This window comes from Podarcis tiliguerta (assembly GCF_965153285.1).
Source record: "Podarcis tiliguerta genome assembly, chromosome: 4".
NCBI classification, from domain to species: Eukaryota; Metazoa; Chordata; class Lepidosauria; order Squamata; family Lacertidae; genus Podarcis; species Podarcis tiliguerta.
The window spans coordinates 74,311,796-74,327,652 of NC_139537.1; positions in this window are offsets into that span (position 1 = coordinate 74,311,796).

Here is a 15,857-nt window from a genome sequence, read left to right on the forward strand (position 1 = left end):
TGAGGATGCCATGACTTTATTGAGAATGCCCAAGATGAACAGGGCAAGTATCTTCTCAATATGTGTCCATTTTCATAAACTCGTCAACACAGAATCTTGAAAATCAATACAGAATCCAGAATTTACTTGAAGAAATTATCGTGTGTGTGTGTGTGTGTGTGTGTAAAATAACATCCTGCTTCATGGCTCCAAAACCCCTAAAAATAGTTTACAAAATAAATAAATAAAGCCACACTCATGTCTTGCGCTAGGACAGAAATTCCATACTGGCTATAGAGAGCCTAGATTGTTCAGGAAGCATTTCCTGCCATTGCCGTCGTCATCGTTCCCTGGTCTCGTACCACGCTGCACTTCTCATCAAAATCCTTTGAGACGAGGGAGCAGCTGGAACTAATTCCAGCCTATGGCAGGAAGTCTTCCCTTGTTCCCTTTACAAATCTAGGAACTTGCAGCCAACAGCTGTAGCTCCTCCCTGGCCAGAAGGCAATACCATATTGTGAACTTGCTAAAGTATACTTTGAATTTCTTGGCTGTTTATCTGGAGAAATGCACACCTGAAAATTTGTGTTTGCTAACTCACAGGTGTTTGTTTTAGGCTGCTCAGGACTTAGCTAATCATTTTCTTGTCACAGGGTTACAGGTAGATAGCCGTGTTGGTCTGCCGTAGTCAAAACAAAATTTTAAAAATCCTTCCAGTAGCACCTTAGAGACCAACTAAGTTAGTTATTGGTATGAGCTTTTATGTGCATGCACACTTCTTCATTTTCTTGTCAGCTCACTGTTTTTAAATGGTGTTGTAGGTGGAACCTGCAGCAAAATCTTGCAGGCCAAAGTCCCACTCAGCCCACAGTTGGTTTGAAGAAGGGTTAGTCTTGTTTCCCAAGACAGACGGATGCCAACCACGGTGCAAAGGAGATGGACCTTTTGAGGGCTGAGGAAGAGTTTGCGTCTTTCAAAGGCAATTTGGTTGAGAAACCACAGACTTTCAGTAATAAATGGGATAGTTATGGAGTGTATCTCATAGTCATAGGCCCAAGACAAGCTTATAAATGCTTCCAGGGATCATTTGTTTCTGCCTTTCGGAGAAGAGGAACATGGCATGTTGGTTAATTGCGCCCAGAACGAAGGTGAGTTGGGAGGGAAACCAGTTCACATTGCATTAAAGGACATTAGTGTTTGGGAAGGCTTAACTGATAGTTCCCACTGTTTCAGAAGTGTATCTATCAGGCAGCCCTCAAAGGCTTTCTCCTTGAAGATGAATGTGCTACTGACTAATGACATATTTCACCAGCTAAGGCTGAGGAGGTTGTTTAATTAAAACAGAGTAGGTAGCACACATTACATCAAACATTTATTTTAGCTCTGAAGCTTGTGAAATGCATGGTAATAGATTCATGCAGGAATGCACTTAAAGGGGATTAATGACTTCTGTTAAGCGGGCGATTATTCATTTTCATTTTAAATGCATTGCTCAGAGAGTTCTATAAATTAAAAAGAAAATGGCTAAGGAAACAAGGAATTCCACAATTGATCCATCCCTTTGCGCCTGTGACTTAGAAAGTTTCGTCCAAATACATTATTTTATCTCATTATGAAAATATTTACAGCCTTTTGTGAGTTGGCAGAATCTCAACTGATTTTCTTTCTTTTTTTTAATACACAACTTGAAGGTGTGCATCAACAGAAGTCTAGCGCCCAGATCAAGGGACGTAATAGTACCACTCTATTCTGCCATGGTCAGGCCCCCGCCTGAAGTACTGTGTCCAGTCCTGGGTGCCACAGTTTACAAAGGATATTGACAAGCTTGGAACGTGTACAGAGGAGGATCTAACTCTTCATGGGGGAAGAGGTGGAATTCATTGTACACATTGATCAAGTGTTGCTGTCTCTTGATTATGACCCAAAGCCACATTTGGCTGATATGTGCAAACCACCTGATTCCCTCCCACTCTGCTCTTTTCAAGATAGAATGGAAGGCTGCAGCTCTGTGAATTACTTAAGCTTGTCCACTTGCCAAGAGATGATTGTTCAATTAAAAAGATTGCATACTTTGCATACCTGAAAAGAGGGCAGGCGGAGGGAGTCTCAAACCCTGCCAGAGAATATCTGGGATTATATAACCTATAATCTATGTGTATAAAAAAGCAGGATTCCTTCATTTAAAAGTCCACAGTGTCGTTTAAAGTCTGAGATATTTGACTTGTATTTTATAAAATTTGGGATACTATTCAACGCTAAGCCACAGTAGTTGTCAAAAACACTTCATACTGCAATAACCAATTCAATTGTAATATTAATTCATAAACTCCTTGCAATTCTTTTAACACGTTCCAACTGCAAATTTAGCAAACTACATCATTTTTAAAAAGTATTGGATGGTCTCTTGCAAACTGCCCTGGGATCTTCAAATGAAGGGCAGTATACAAATTTAGTTTACTACAACAACAACAACAACAACAACATCGTCCTCGTCATCAACAACAACAACAACATTATTGCTGGGCCATACACATTTGAGTTAGAAGTCCATTTGGATTCTACTTTATTTGATGAGTTATTCGGCGCACTGTGCTAGCAAGAAGATCTATAAAAGGCTTGTGGAATGCTAGAGAAAAAAGAGCTAATAGAAGAAGCCAGTGCTTCTAAGCTCTCCACAGGTGAGTCTTTTTCTTGGTATAGGGCGTGGTGGAGGCACCAATCTCTTAAGTGTCATTGTTTCTCCTTTCAGACCACTGGTTGATCATTAAAAAAAACAAAATACATATCCTGCCTTTCTGTCAGTAATGTTGACATTTAAGGCAGCTAATAGGTTGCAGCAGCCTTAGCTCAGACATTCCATAACTGAGTCGACTAAGGCCTCCCAGATAAAATGTTGGTGTGCGATAAATGTGGGTGGTCTTTCGTTAAAGTACCTCTGGGATTCTTGTTTTTTAAGTGAATGTGCTTCTCTTCCCTCCCCTCAAGCCCTTAAAAGTGGTGTTCTGTTGCTTGGAAACAAGGGTTCTTCCACCAGTTATGATGACATCCATCATGGCAGGGAGTGTTTATATGGAATGTGGCTGTGCAGTTGTCATGGGCGTATATTGGCTAGTGCCTCTTGAGACACTGGTGAGTCTCAACTTCCCTCAGCTCTCGTCTGTGTCATAATTTCAGAGATGTTTTAATATATATATATTTACCTTTTCAGGACTCTGCAAGGTTGTATTACTGAAGCGTGTAATTGTCCGGCTGTGCAGATGCTTGGAGGCTGGAATAGTGTCATTGCTACATGCATGACCCAAGACACGCCCACGTCAAATCTTAACGCCAGTCACAAACTTGCTAGGTGGCTTTTAAGCAAGGCAGTATTCTCTTGGCTTTACCCCCTGTCTGAAATAGGAAGACTGGCCTATTTTAGACGGCCGTTGTTGCATAAATGTGTGTTAAGGGCTTTGAACACTCAAGAAACTTAGGACTCCGTAAATTGTGCCATTGACCTCTCGTCACACCTCTTAAAAATGTGTTCTTAAGCTCTGCCCCCAGCCCCGAAGCACAAGTCTTGTATATTCTTCTGCACAAGCAATAAGGCTATCCCTCCCTCAGGCATCGCACCTCCAGCTCTGGATCAGAGCTATTGCTAGTAAAGCACTAAAAAAATTGAAATCCTCTACAGTATTGCTTTTGTCCGGAAAGCTTTTAAATCTGAAATCCTCTGAAGACTGTGGATCTTTCCCAGCACCCTCTGCTATAGCTTAGTCCGGACGATATTCCAAGGTAGCCCATAAATATTTTGTTAGGCTGTTTTCATGTATTGAGTTTTTGATGGAAAATTGTATAATTTTATTAGGACACTGAATCTTCTCTCTCTTTCGCCTCTCCGCCTCTCCCTCCCCTCTTTTTCATGCAGCATCCGGAATGCATGACTTCATCTGCTTTATTAATTTGGACCTTGGGAATGCTGGCTTTCCATCAGAGCTTACTAAAATGTGCTGAGCAAACACCATTGCAAGTCAGGCTATACTGGAGCTTAGATTTACAGCCGCCTTATATGCAAGTAAGCTTCCCACTAGCGTCCTTTTTTTAATGAGATCATCTTTAATGATACAGCCTCGTCTTCTTTTACTAATTGGATTAGGCACAGAGGGTGTCGTTAAGGCACAAATAAATACTTTTAAACAACAGACCTTTTTTTTGTAACCTTCCAGGGCTGTGCACTGCAGAAGCTTGTCCCCCCCCCTTTTTTTTTTTTAAATTGCAGATGCATAGCCATTAACTCTGACAGTGATCGTTTCTGTCCTTGGATGTCATTCAACTCGGATCCCCGGGAGATTTAGCAGCAAGTTCTATGCAGAGAGAAAAGCAGATGCCTCTTTAGTCAACATTGGCTTCGCCCTCCCCTCCACTGACTTAACTGCGGGGGCTTTATGGATGGCATTCCTTCAATAGATCATCATTGTTGTATATCTAACACATGTGCCCTTGAATAGTCAGAGGGGAATAGGGCTGTGTGTGTGTGTGTGTTTAGACAGAATTCAATGTCTTTAATTCTGTAAAGATTTCTGAGTCTTGTAATCGGGGCTTTTTTCAGCCGGAACTTGCCGGAACTCAGTTCCGGCACCTCTCAGGTGGGCACCATTGCCATTCTAAGAGAACAAAGGAGGCGTTCATGGCGTTCTTTTTCTAGAAAAATAGCACTGCTTGTAATGTCTATTACATGAGATTGATTATACAGTCATACCTCAGATTACAGATGCTTCGAGTTGCGTGATTTCGGGTTGCGCACTGTGCCGAACATGGAAGTACCGTAACGGGTTACTTCTGGGTTTCAGCACTAAATCGCAACCCACGTGTGTGCAGAAGCGTCGAATTGCGACCCGCGTGTGCGCAGATGCCACGCTGCAGGTTGCGGACGCTGCGGGTTGCGAACGTGCTTCCCGCACGGATTGCGTTCGCAACTTGAGCATCCACTGTATTCAGTTTGCTGTAGGGAGAGCGACAGCCATGCAAGAGGAACAAGTGACAACTTTGTAATAAACAGAACACAGTCATCAGTAAGATAGATCAGTAAAACGCAGTGCTAAGGGGGGAAACGGCAGTCTTGGGATGCTAAGTTTGCCAGCTTTGTTAAAACGGGCACGACCTTTCACTAATTTGTAAGAAGTTGGTATAAACAAAGCAAAGACGGATAAGCTCTACCGTCCCACAGTGCTTTGATTTTCTGGTTAAGAAGAGGTAGTAACAGTTTGTTCCCTTTACATTCATTTGTAGAAGAAGTATATTTAGTGGGTGAGATGATGCGGTAAATCCTGCACCAGTCGTGCTCCTCATGTACCAGGGATGGGGAATGTGTGGCCCGTGTTGGACTCCAACTCCCATGACCACTTATCAGGGCTGATGGGAACTGTAGTACAGCAACATCTGCAGGGCCACAGGTCCCTCATTCATGATACTTACCCAGTACCTATTCAAAGAACAGGGCAACTAGTACTGCACATGAAATATATATATATATATAAAAATGTCCAGTAGCACCTTAGAGACCAAGTTTGTTCTTGGTATAAGCTTTTGTGTGCATGCACTGAATCTAGTGCTGCACATGGAAGCTTTGAGCTGGTCTTTCTTGGGTGCCATTTTTGAAACCAAAGACTATTTCAAAGCAATTTGTGACTAGCGCTGCTCAGTAAGAGAGTGCAGCTGGGATTTGGTGGGAAGGAATCCCAACAGACATGCCAAAAACTCTGAGCGTACGTAATGTGAACTCTTTGAACTTAATTTCTAAGGGAAACTTTTCTAATGAGACTTAAATTGAGTTTTAGGGTGCCTTCCAGCCTTGTACTTTTATAGCTGTTTGCGTTCAGAGTATGTATAAAAGGAGGGTTGCCTCTTAAAAAAAGAAAAAAGATGGGCAGGCTGGCTTCTTTTGTTAAGTAAATAGCTTTGTATGTTCCTATTTGCTGGGAGAGTTGACCTCTGCCTCACTAAAAAGATGGCCCATTACAGGTGATTTGTTGCCATAAGGAGCTAATGATTCATCTGGAAAGGGGTGTGTCTTTCTTACTCTCTCCCCTGAGTAAAGGAGATGTCATCAAGGTGTCTGTGGGTGAAACAAAACAAAAGGCACTGATGGGATGGAAATGACCCAGTAGCTTGCTTTGCTCTCTGTGCAAAATCCAAAGCTCCCTCTAGAATGGGGTAGCAGCTTCTAATGGAGTGTTAATACTGTGAGCCTTCCATCTTATGCCCAGCCTGTGTGTGTATGTGTGTGTGTGTGTGTGACTCTTACATTATGGTCCTTGGCCTCCAAAGACCTTCATTTCAGGAGAACCAAACCCAAGGCCAGCGCCTAAATGATATCAAGCGTCAGAACAACTTGGCCACAATAAGGAAATTTTGTCCATGGTATGACTATTTCCCACCTTCCCATTTCGATTCCCTGGCACCCTATCTGCATAACCTAGCAATTCCAAATATAGATGCGCTTTTACCCTCGCAAGATTGAATGTATTCCCCTCGTCTGTACTTGAGGGACGATTCCAACAGATCCACACGAAAAACACTTATGTCCCTGTGGAGATGGCAGCACCGAATCAGTGGCACATGCCCTTCTGGCTTGCACTCTTTATAAAGAGTTGAGGAATGAGATTATCACCCCTCTTTTATTGTCCATTCCGGGTCGTCCAACCTCTGCCACAGTGTCTTTTCTCTTGGCAGATCAAGAGGAGCAGATGACAGCAAAGGTTGCAAGGTTCTTAGCTGGGGCAATCAAAATAAGGTCCACTATTTGACTGCTGATTCAGGACCTTAAACTGTGTTTTATATAATCAACTTTTAATATCTGTTCTGTGTACAGTCATAACTCATGTTACGTCCGCTTCATGTTACATTCTTTCAGGTTATGTCCCGCGGCGACCCGGAAGTACCAGAAAGGGTTACTTCTGGGTTTCGCCGTTCACGTATGTGCAGAAGCGCAAAAATGACATCATGTGCAGAAGTGGTGAATCGCAACCTGCGCATGCACAGACACGCTGCTGTGGGTTGTACTCTTTTCATGTTGCGAACGGGCCTCCGGAACGGATCCCGTTTGCAACCAGAGGTACCACTGTATATTGCAATGTTCATTTGTTGCTATGGCCAATAGATGACGCAAATAAAGTTCATTCGTTCACCCAAGGTGTGTGCTAGGTGTCAGTGGGTTCAGTTTCTCCTGCTGAACAGCAGCCTGAATGGGGGAGAAGGTGGAGGGACTCCACCTGCGGCTGATCAGCCTTCAAGGACACAGAGGAGAGAGGACACTGATGAGAACCAGCTGGCTCCAGCCTTCTAAAGCAGAGCTTCCAGCAGTAGTCAGGTGCTGGTAATTACAGTTGTAAGTTCCTGGCCCTAGCTTGCTGTTTCCTGCTAGTCTTGAGCCCTGATCCCATGGTCATTCGATTCCCTGACCCCTGGACTGTCTGGGATTGCCTTTCACTCGGCCCTAGGACTGGACCTGACTTCAGATTCTGCCTCGGGCTCCAGGCAAGTACACTTCAGAGACTCTTCTGGTTGATTGGCCTCCCACTTCACTGAGCTCTGCATGTTGTTCAGCAACCTGACAATGGTACTCGCAACTCTATGACTGGGAGCACTTAACAGTATTATAAGGGCTTTGTGTATTTTATTGTGTTTGTATTTTTAATTGTGTTGGTAGGAGCTATGTGAAATGCTGGAAGTTCGCAGCACCCAAAATCAAATACTTACATGAGAAATAGATTAAGCAGGTGAAATATTTAAGTTTATTTGTATCAGTATCAAATGTTCAGCAGCTGATGCAACTTTTGACCTGGAGATTTCCCCAGCATAACTCAATTGCCTGAATGAATTGAGCTACTAATTTTTTTTGCCCAATGTGCTGGTGTATATAGAGCTCTGTCTTATAATACAAATATTATAATTTTAAAGAAGGGGTATGAAATAGGGAGTGCTTAGAAGGCCAGGTCAGTTATTGTTTCACAAAGGGTAGTATTTGCTCAAGAACTACCATCAAGATCAAACGAAATTGGTCTTCTGCTGCTGAAATTCATGAGATACTGCCTGCTTTGTGATAGAGCATTTTTCACTGAAGACCAGGACAACTGCACTTCTACTTTTTTCTTTTGCAATGATCAAAAACTTCAAATTAAGCATATGAATAGGTATAAGTAAACATATTATCTCCTAATATATACATGTTGAATGCAACTTTTCGTAATAATAAGTTTTACAAAGCAATTTTGCCTAATACAATTGTGTTTTTGGATATTTATTTTCACTAATATATGCATTTATATGCACTTTTTACCCTAGTATATGCAAGTTCTTGCACATTTCTTAGCTGGAGATCTGTGCTACAAAATTTGGGGAAGTGCGGATTTTGAAGGATAGCTGTGTTTTGGTTTGCATATTGTATTGGAAGTGCAAATTCTGTAAGTTTGCCTTTAAATTGCAAGCTGAATCAAATTTCCAGTGATCCCATTTTTTTAAAAAAACACTCCCATCTTTCTAATTATTATTATTCTGTACTTCTCTAATACTTAGTGAGGGTATTTTCGTTAAGAGCAAGAAGTGCAATAACCATAGAACTGTATCCTGCCCTGAAAAATGTCAAGTTCCTATTTCAACAGAGCCATTTATTACTGTCCATTCACATCCTTGATTTCAGAAATAGAAACCTAATGGTGAACCATCATCAGTCATTCTTGGACTAAGTCCAGGCTTTTGATCAGATGCTGTAAATCATTACAGAACCTCAGAAGTCAAGCCTATGTTCACCAGCTGTATGCTCCATAAGTATCGGAAACAATCAAATTCAGATAAAGTGCAGATCAAACTCGAGCAAACTCAAATGATCTGCTGGCTGCTACTGAAAATCCCCCCTCCTTCGAGGCAGGTTCATACATGAAGGTAGACCTCCCCTGCTGGGATTAATCAAGCTTTCCCCCCTTTTTTGCAGTGATTTGATTAATCCCTGTAAATTATTTCACAGCCTTTAAAAATTTTTAAAAAATCTGCAAAGTGTGATGAATAGAGCTACGATAACTGTTAGAAACGCTAAAAGCTTAGATGGCACCTTACAAAGAATGACTGTTCAAATATTCTTATTTAGCTGCACTGGAAAATCGTTGCCAAAAGGAAAAGGAGGAGGGGTGAGGGGAAGGGAGGCTCAGATGTGTTTACAAAGGTCAAAAGATTTTATTTTTTTCCCCTGAAGTTAGGCCAGCTCTTACATGAGCAATTGAAACCGACTTGGTTTATGCAGAGCCGCTTCTGAATAGGTCTTTAATGAAATATTGTACTAAAGCAAGGAGAAATTATACAGGCAAGAAATTATTCCTTTTTGCCTAATGCTAGCTTTCGTTCGCCATTTTTAACCAGGAGATTAACATACAGTGTTGTGTTTGTGATGGTGGTAGTTTATTATGGATTGAGCAAATGCTTAGCATTGAATAAACTGAGGGGTTGAACTCTCAATTTATTAAGATCACGGTGTTCTTAGGGTGGGAAAGATCTCTTTTTGAGGTGCTTAACCATTGAATTTAACATTTAATTAGACTTTATTGTCCTCCCTTCATGCCTACATTAAACACATATTATTTTATCCCCCCCCCCTTTGATGAGCGCTATCTTGATTGTGTGATGATCTCTCAATGGAGTTAGTTGAAATATTCAGACTTATAACCGTTCTTGTTCGTTTTCTAATGAGTAGAAGGGTGACCTGGCATTTATAGGCAAGTCAAGAAGGTCCTTCTGAGATCAAAGCTCTCCAGTCTTTCTCAGATAATGTTTACCAGATGCGGTTCTGCAAGTGTTTTGCCTTAGAGAGTGGGAGAGGGCAGATACTCTGGTTTCCAAACAGTTAGAATTGGTGTTTATAAACCAGCTTGGCTCTTCGAAATTTTTGCCCCTTCAGTTTTCCTTTGGAGCTGCAGAGTGTTGAGAGTCCTATGATGGATTTTCCCGGAGGCATCAAATTGATGCTATTTTTAAGGGGAAATGTTGATGGTTAAACCAGCATAAGTTGGCGTTGGCATGCATAAAATTTGATTGAAGAACTTCGGGCATCAAAACACAGTGTGAAATTTAATTATGGGCACCTGTTCATGCAAAAATGGTCGTGTCTATTAGCCCTGCCTTGTTGCGGTCTGTGCAGAACACAAGTTAACATCTGTTTGGAGGGCTTCATGGTTTCTGAACTTTTGCCCAGTCAGTGATGTGGACATGCAAACATGCAGGCACACAATCTTTCAAGCTGAGACAAAAGCGGCTAAGGTGCTTAAGAGATAGCTCAGCTGAAGCCTCTGTTGGTGGACTCCAAATCCCATCAGCTCCAGCCAGCATAGATAATGAACAGGGATGGAGGGCTACACAAGTTTCCCATTCCTGTTCTAGAGCGTTTTGGATGTTTCCCTTGCTTGCAAATGAGTCTCAGTGGCAGGGGGAGGCGGGAAGTGCGAGAATACAGCCTGGCCCACTCTTTCACCTCTTTCTATAGCAGATATCAGCAGGCAAGGTGCTTTGCAGCGTGGTCATGTTGACTGCTATCTAGCGCTTGATACATTCACAGTATAAGGTAAAGGTAAAGGGACCCCTGACGATTAGGTCCAGTTGTGACCGACTCTGGGGTTGCGGCGCTCATCTTGCTTTACTGGCCGATGGAGCCGGCGTACAGCTTCCAGGTCATGTGGCCAGCATGACTAAGCCGCTTCTGGTGAACCAGAGCAGCGCACGGAAACGCCGTTTACCTTCCTGCCGGAGCAGTACCTATTGATCTACTTGCACTTTGACGTGCTTTCGAACTGCTAGGTTGGCAGGTGCAGGGACCGAGCAACGGGAGCTCACACCGTCGCGGGGATTCGAACCGCCAACCTTTTGATCGGCAAGTCCTAGGCTCTGTGATTTAACCCACAGCACCACCCGCGTCCCTACATTCACAGTATAGAGCCTCTCAAAAGCAAGGCATTGCACACAACCTTGCACAAATAAAATCCCACTTTTTTGTGTGAGGTTAAGCATGCATCCAGAATCCTGCTTTGTTGTTGGACGGTGGGGCAATGTTTGATGGAGTTGTAATGAAAGAAGAGTTAAGTGGGGGAAAGTTGCCTTTCTCTCTGCTCCAAAAGCAGCTGTCAGGATTTAAATGCAAATATTTGCATGTAGCATGTAATTCAGCACTAAAAATGCCCTTATTGCCTACAACATAATCTTCTTTAAAGCCTAATTTCGGAGTGAGGGCAGACCTTGTTGGATGCCAGGGCAATCCTCTGCAGGCACATGTGTGCCCATGGGCATCATGTTGCCAACCTGAGGTCCAGTTTGCCCCTAAGCCCTGCTCACTCGTTCTTTGCTAATCCCTTCGAGATATTTCATGGGATGTATCATCAATACCCCGCTGCTTCCCTGCTAAATTATCATTGAATGACAGGAAGAGTGGATATGAGCCTGTGGACCTGTTCCATCCTGCAGGTCCCCCAATATCATTCCAAGATGTGCTAAGATTGCTGAAAGTCGGCATCAGAGGGGCTGCTCTACTGGTGTGATCAGCAGACCTGGAAATTGCATACCCACCAACATTTCTCTGATAAAAAGGGATTTCCTATTCAATAATACTAATACTACTACTACTAATAATAATACAGTGGTACCTCGGGTTACATACACTTCAGGTTACAGACTCCGCAAACCCAGAAATAGTACCTTGGGTTAAGAACTTTGCTCCAGGATGAGAACAGAAATTGTGCTCCAGCGGCGTGGCAGCAGCAGGAGGCCCCATTAGACAAAGTGGTGCTTAACCTGAAACTGTTCTTAACCTGAAGCACCACTTTAGCTAATGGGGCCTCCTGCTGCCACTGTGCCGCCAGAGCACGATTTCTGTTCTCATCCTGAAGCAAAGTTCTTAACCTGAGGTACTATTTCTGGGTTAGCGGAGTCTGTAACCTGAAGCATCTGTAACCTGAAGGCGTCTGTAACCTGAAGCGTCTGTAACCCGAGGTACCACTGTATAGCTAAACTGAGATTTGAAAGTGCGGTGTGTGAACTCTGAATTACAATTCCTAGCACACCGTTAAAAGAGAGTGTAAAGAAAGGGTTTGTTGGCAAAAACACTGAGAGCTAAGTGGAACAGCAAAAGCAGTGGTAAATACTTTTGCTGACGGAGAAGTATCAGGAAGTGGAGCGAGGCACCTGAGCGATTTCACATAGCTGCTTCAGGCTCTGGCCCCGTTTGGAGGAATCGGGGACACAGACAGCTCTTTCATGTGCGGCAGCGAGCGAGCGAGGCTGTCACAAGAGCACCAGGCATTGAATAAAACAATGTAGAACAGCCGCGCACACTTATGGCTTTATAATCCACCAAGATTATTCAGCGGGCAACAGAGGGGCTGTGCGTTTGCTTGGAAGTAGGGCCGAAAATAATGAGTGCACGGGGAGGAAGGGACAGCAAGGCCAGTTTTCCTTTTCTGAATAGCAATCTCTCTATTACACAAGCGCTTGGGCTATTGTTAGAAGGAAAATAGGCAAGAGGAAATGGATGTATTTCATAGCTGGCCAAACGTTTAAGCCAAAACAAAAGGCCTGCTGCCCCAGCCCCCAGCCGAAATCTTCTGTATGGCAGTAGTCTCTTAAGACAACCGAGATCTATAAACACATCAGGGTTCCTTTTTCAGTTGTTGGCATTAGAGATAAATCCATCTTAGACAGATGGTCTATGCACTCATAACCACCAAAAGTTAAATAATTGTTTAAGGCCAGGTGTGGGGAGCCTTCGATGCTCCGGATGTTGCTGAGCTACAACTCCCATAATTCCTTAGCCATTGGTCAGACATGCCAAGGCTGCTGGGAGTTTTAAAGTTCAGCCAACATCCGGAGGGTCAAAGGTTCCCCACACCTGCTTTACACACACCCAAAAATTTGTTTTTTACAACCTGAATATTCTACCTAGCGTTGTTTTGATCTCATGCAAACATACGAAGCATCCAGTAAAATGATTTCTAAACAACTGATCATTCACCATGCTTTTCTGCTCTTTGTTTAACTTCATCGTTTACCATGGCAGGTCATTCCAGCAGGGTTTTGTGCTGTGCCACCAGCTGCGCCTTAAAGTCCCTTCATTTCAAGAGAGGTGTGGGGAAAGGGGGTTTTGCCCTGTGAGAAACATACATCTAAGCCAGGGGTGGGCATGGTTTACCTCGCCTGGGCCGGTTCACTCCAGTGGAATCTGTTGGGTTGGAATAAACGACAGACGAGTAGTGGGTGTCATCTGGGAGGCATCTTGCAAATCTATGATAGCCAATTGATAAGAATGTGGGATCACATTTGGATTGGGCAGACCACACTGCAAAGGCCCCATGGGTTCAAGGATTTCATTAATTTTCCTTAAATCCTGGAGAAATCTCCATTTTCCACTTTTCTTTTTTATGACGAAGATGGGGGTATTATAGGGGCTATCTGAAAATTCTATATGGTCTGCCAATAATTGTTCATTCACCAATTGTTTTAAAGCAAGCAGCTTTCCCTCCGTTATGGGCCATTGTTCCACCCACACAGGGGTGGTGGATTTCCAGTTGAGGGGAAGTACAGGAGTAGCTGCGTGAAGGGGTCTTGAGATCACGTCGGGGTCACTAGATGTTGGGTTGGAATAAACGACAGACTAGTAGTGGAGATGCCTCCCAAATGACACCCACTACTTGTCTCAACAGGAATCCCTGCATGGGCTGGATTGCGTGCGCATGCGTGATTTCTGTCGCCTGCGCAGACGCGATTTCTGGCGCCGCAGAAGCAAGTCCCCACGCCACGCTGTACCAGTTTAGCACAGCACACAGGGACTCACCAAGTGGGCAGCTCAGTTCGGGGGCGATTTATGGGCCAGTTAAACAACCCCCATAGACCCCAAGCTGCTCTGGGCCAGGGTGTTGGAGGGGTAAAGGTAAAGGGACCCCTGACCATTAGGTTGAGTCGCAGACGACACTGGGGTTGCGGCACTCATCTCGCTTTACTGGCCGAGGGAGCCGGCGTATAGCTTCCGGGTCATGTGGCCAGCATGACTAAGCCGCTTCTGGCGAACCAGAGCAATGCACGGAAATGCCATATACCTTCCCGCCGGAAGTACCTATTTATCTACTTGCACTTTGAAGTGCTTTCGAACTGCTAGGTTGGCAGGAGCAGGGACCGAGCAACGGGAGCTCACCCCGTCGCGGGATTTGAACTGCTGACCTTCTGATCAGCAAGCGCTAGGCTCTGTGGTTTAACCCACAGCGCCACCCGTGTCCCATGGAATGGTGTATTACTATATAAATTATAGTAATATAGTGAAGCGCTTCTTGATGCCGTGAGCCACATAGTTTTACTACTGGTTTTACTACTGGGTGGGCCTTTGAATCCAACAATAACTTAAAACTCAACCCCATATGAACTGGAACACCTAAGGGTGCATTATATTCAATATGTGGAGGTGCTTAATGTAGCCTTTTCTGGCTCCTGGCAGTTGATATCTTGGTGCCAGAACCAGAATCTTCCCTCCCAAATGGGAGAAAAGAAGAAGCTCAGGGAACTGGCTGATAAAAAAGATGTCAGCACAGAGAAACAAACCTTTCTTTGATTTGTTTCCCTTATGCGTACAAATGTAGGTGCTGCTGCTCCAGAACACTTAAGTATGATTCATCATTTCCATAAACAAGCTTTTATGGGAGAGGACATTCTTATTCTGGAAATGCAAGAGGAGGTGGGGAATCTGCCACATATCCCCCCCCCCCAAGTCAGCTTGCCCTCCTTAAATTGTACGCTTCAGGTAAGTGAATCATAGAATCATAGAGTTGGAAGAGACCACAAGGGCCATCGAGTCCAACCCCCTGCCAAGCAGGAAACACCATCAGAGCACTCCTGACATATGGTTGTCAAGCCTCTGCTTAAAGACCTCCAAAGAAGGAGACTCCACCACACTCCTTGGCAGCAAATTCCACTGTCAAACAGCTCTTACTCTCAGGAAGTTCTTCCTAATGTTTAGGTGGAATCTTCTTTCTTGTAGTTTGGATCCATTGCTCCGTGTCCGCTTCTCTGGAGCAGCAGAAAACAGCCTTTCTCCCTCCTCTATGTGACATCCTTTTATATATTTGAACATGGCTATCATATCACCCCTTAACCTCCTCTTCTCCAGGCTAAACATGCCCAGCTCCCTTAGCCGTTCCTCATAAGGCATTGTTTCCAGGCCTTTGACCATTTTGGTTGCCCTCCTCAATCCAACTCGTGAACATGTGGTAGTAAATGAATTTTTTTTTGTGCGCTGGTGCTTTTTGAAGTGTGTCCTTTTGACAGCTGACCCACTGTGGTCACCACAAAGCTGCTATTCACAGTATCTTCCCACAAAGTAACTCAAGGTTCATGAACCAGTGGCGGAGGAAGGGGGTGCGGGCTGCCCCGGCTGTCATCACCGAGGGGTGTGTGTGAAAAATGAGTTTTAAAAAATAAAATAAAATAGGGCTCATGAAACTTTTTAGGAGTGATGTGGTGATTTAGGCACCTGCAGGTTCTGCACTGCCTGAAACGGCAGTGTGGGACTTGCGTCTGCCTACTGCCTCTCCCTCAGCCACCCTACAGCTGAGGGGAAGGCGGCGGAGAAGCTCCAAGCGTCGGAGAGGCTTGCCCCACCCCCACAGGCAGATCGCCCCGCCCCCAGCTGCAGGACACGCCCCCCCCACCAGGCACACAAGTGGCTAGCTACGCCACTGGCATCAACACAGTCTGGCCCTGTCAGGGGCTGAACAGATGCGTACCGTATTTTTCGCTCTATAAGACACACTTTTTCCCTCCTGAAAAGTAAGGGGAAGTGTGTGTGTGTCTTATGGAGCGAATGCAGGCTGCGCAGCTATCCC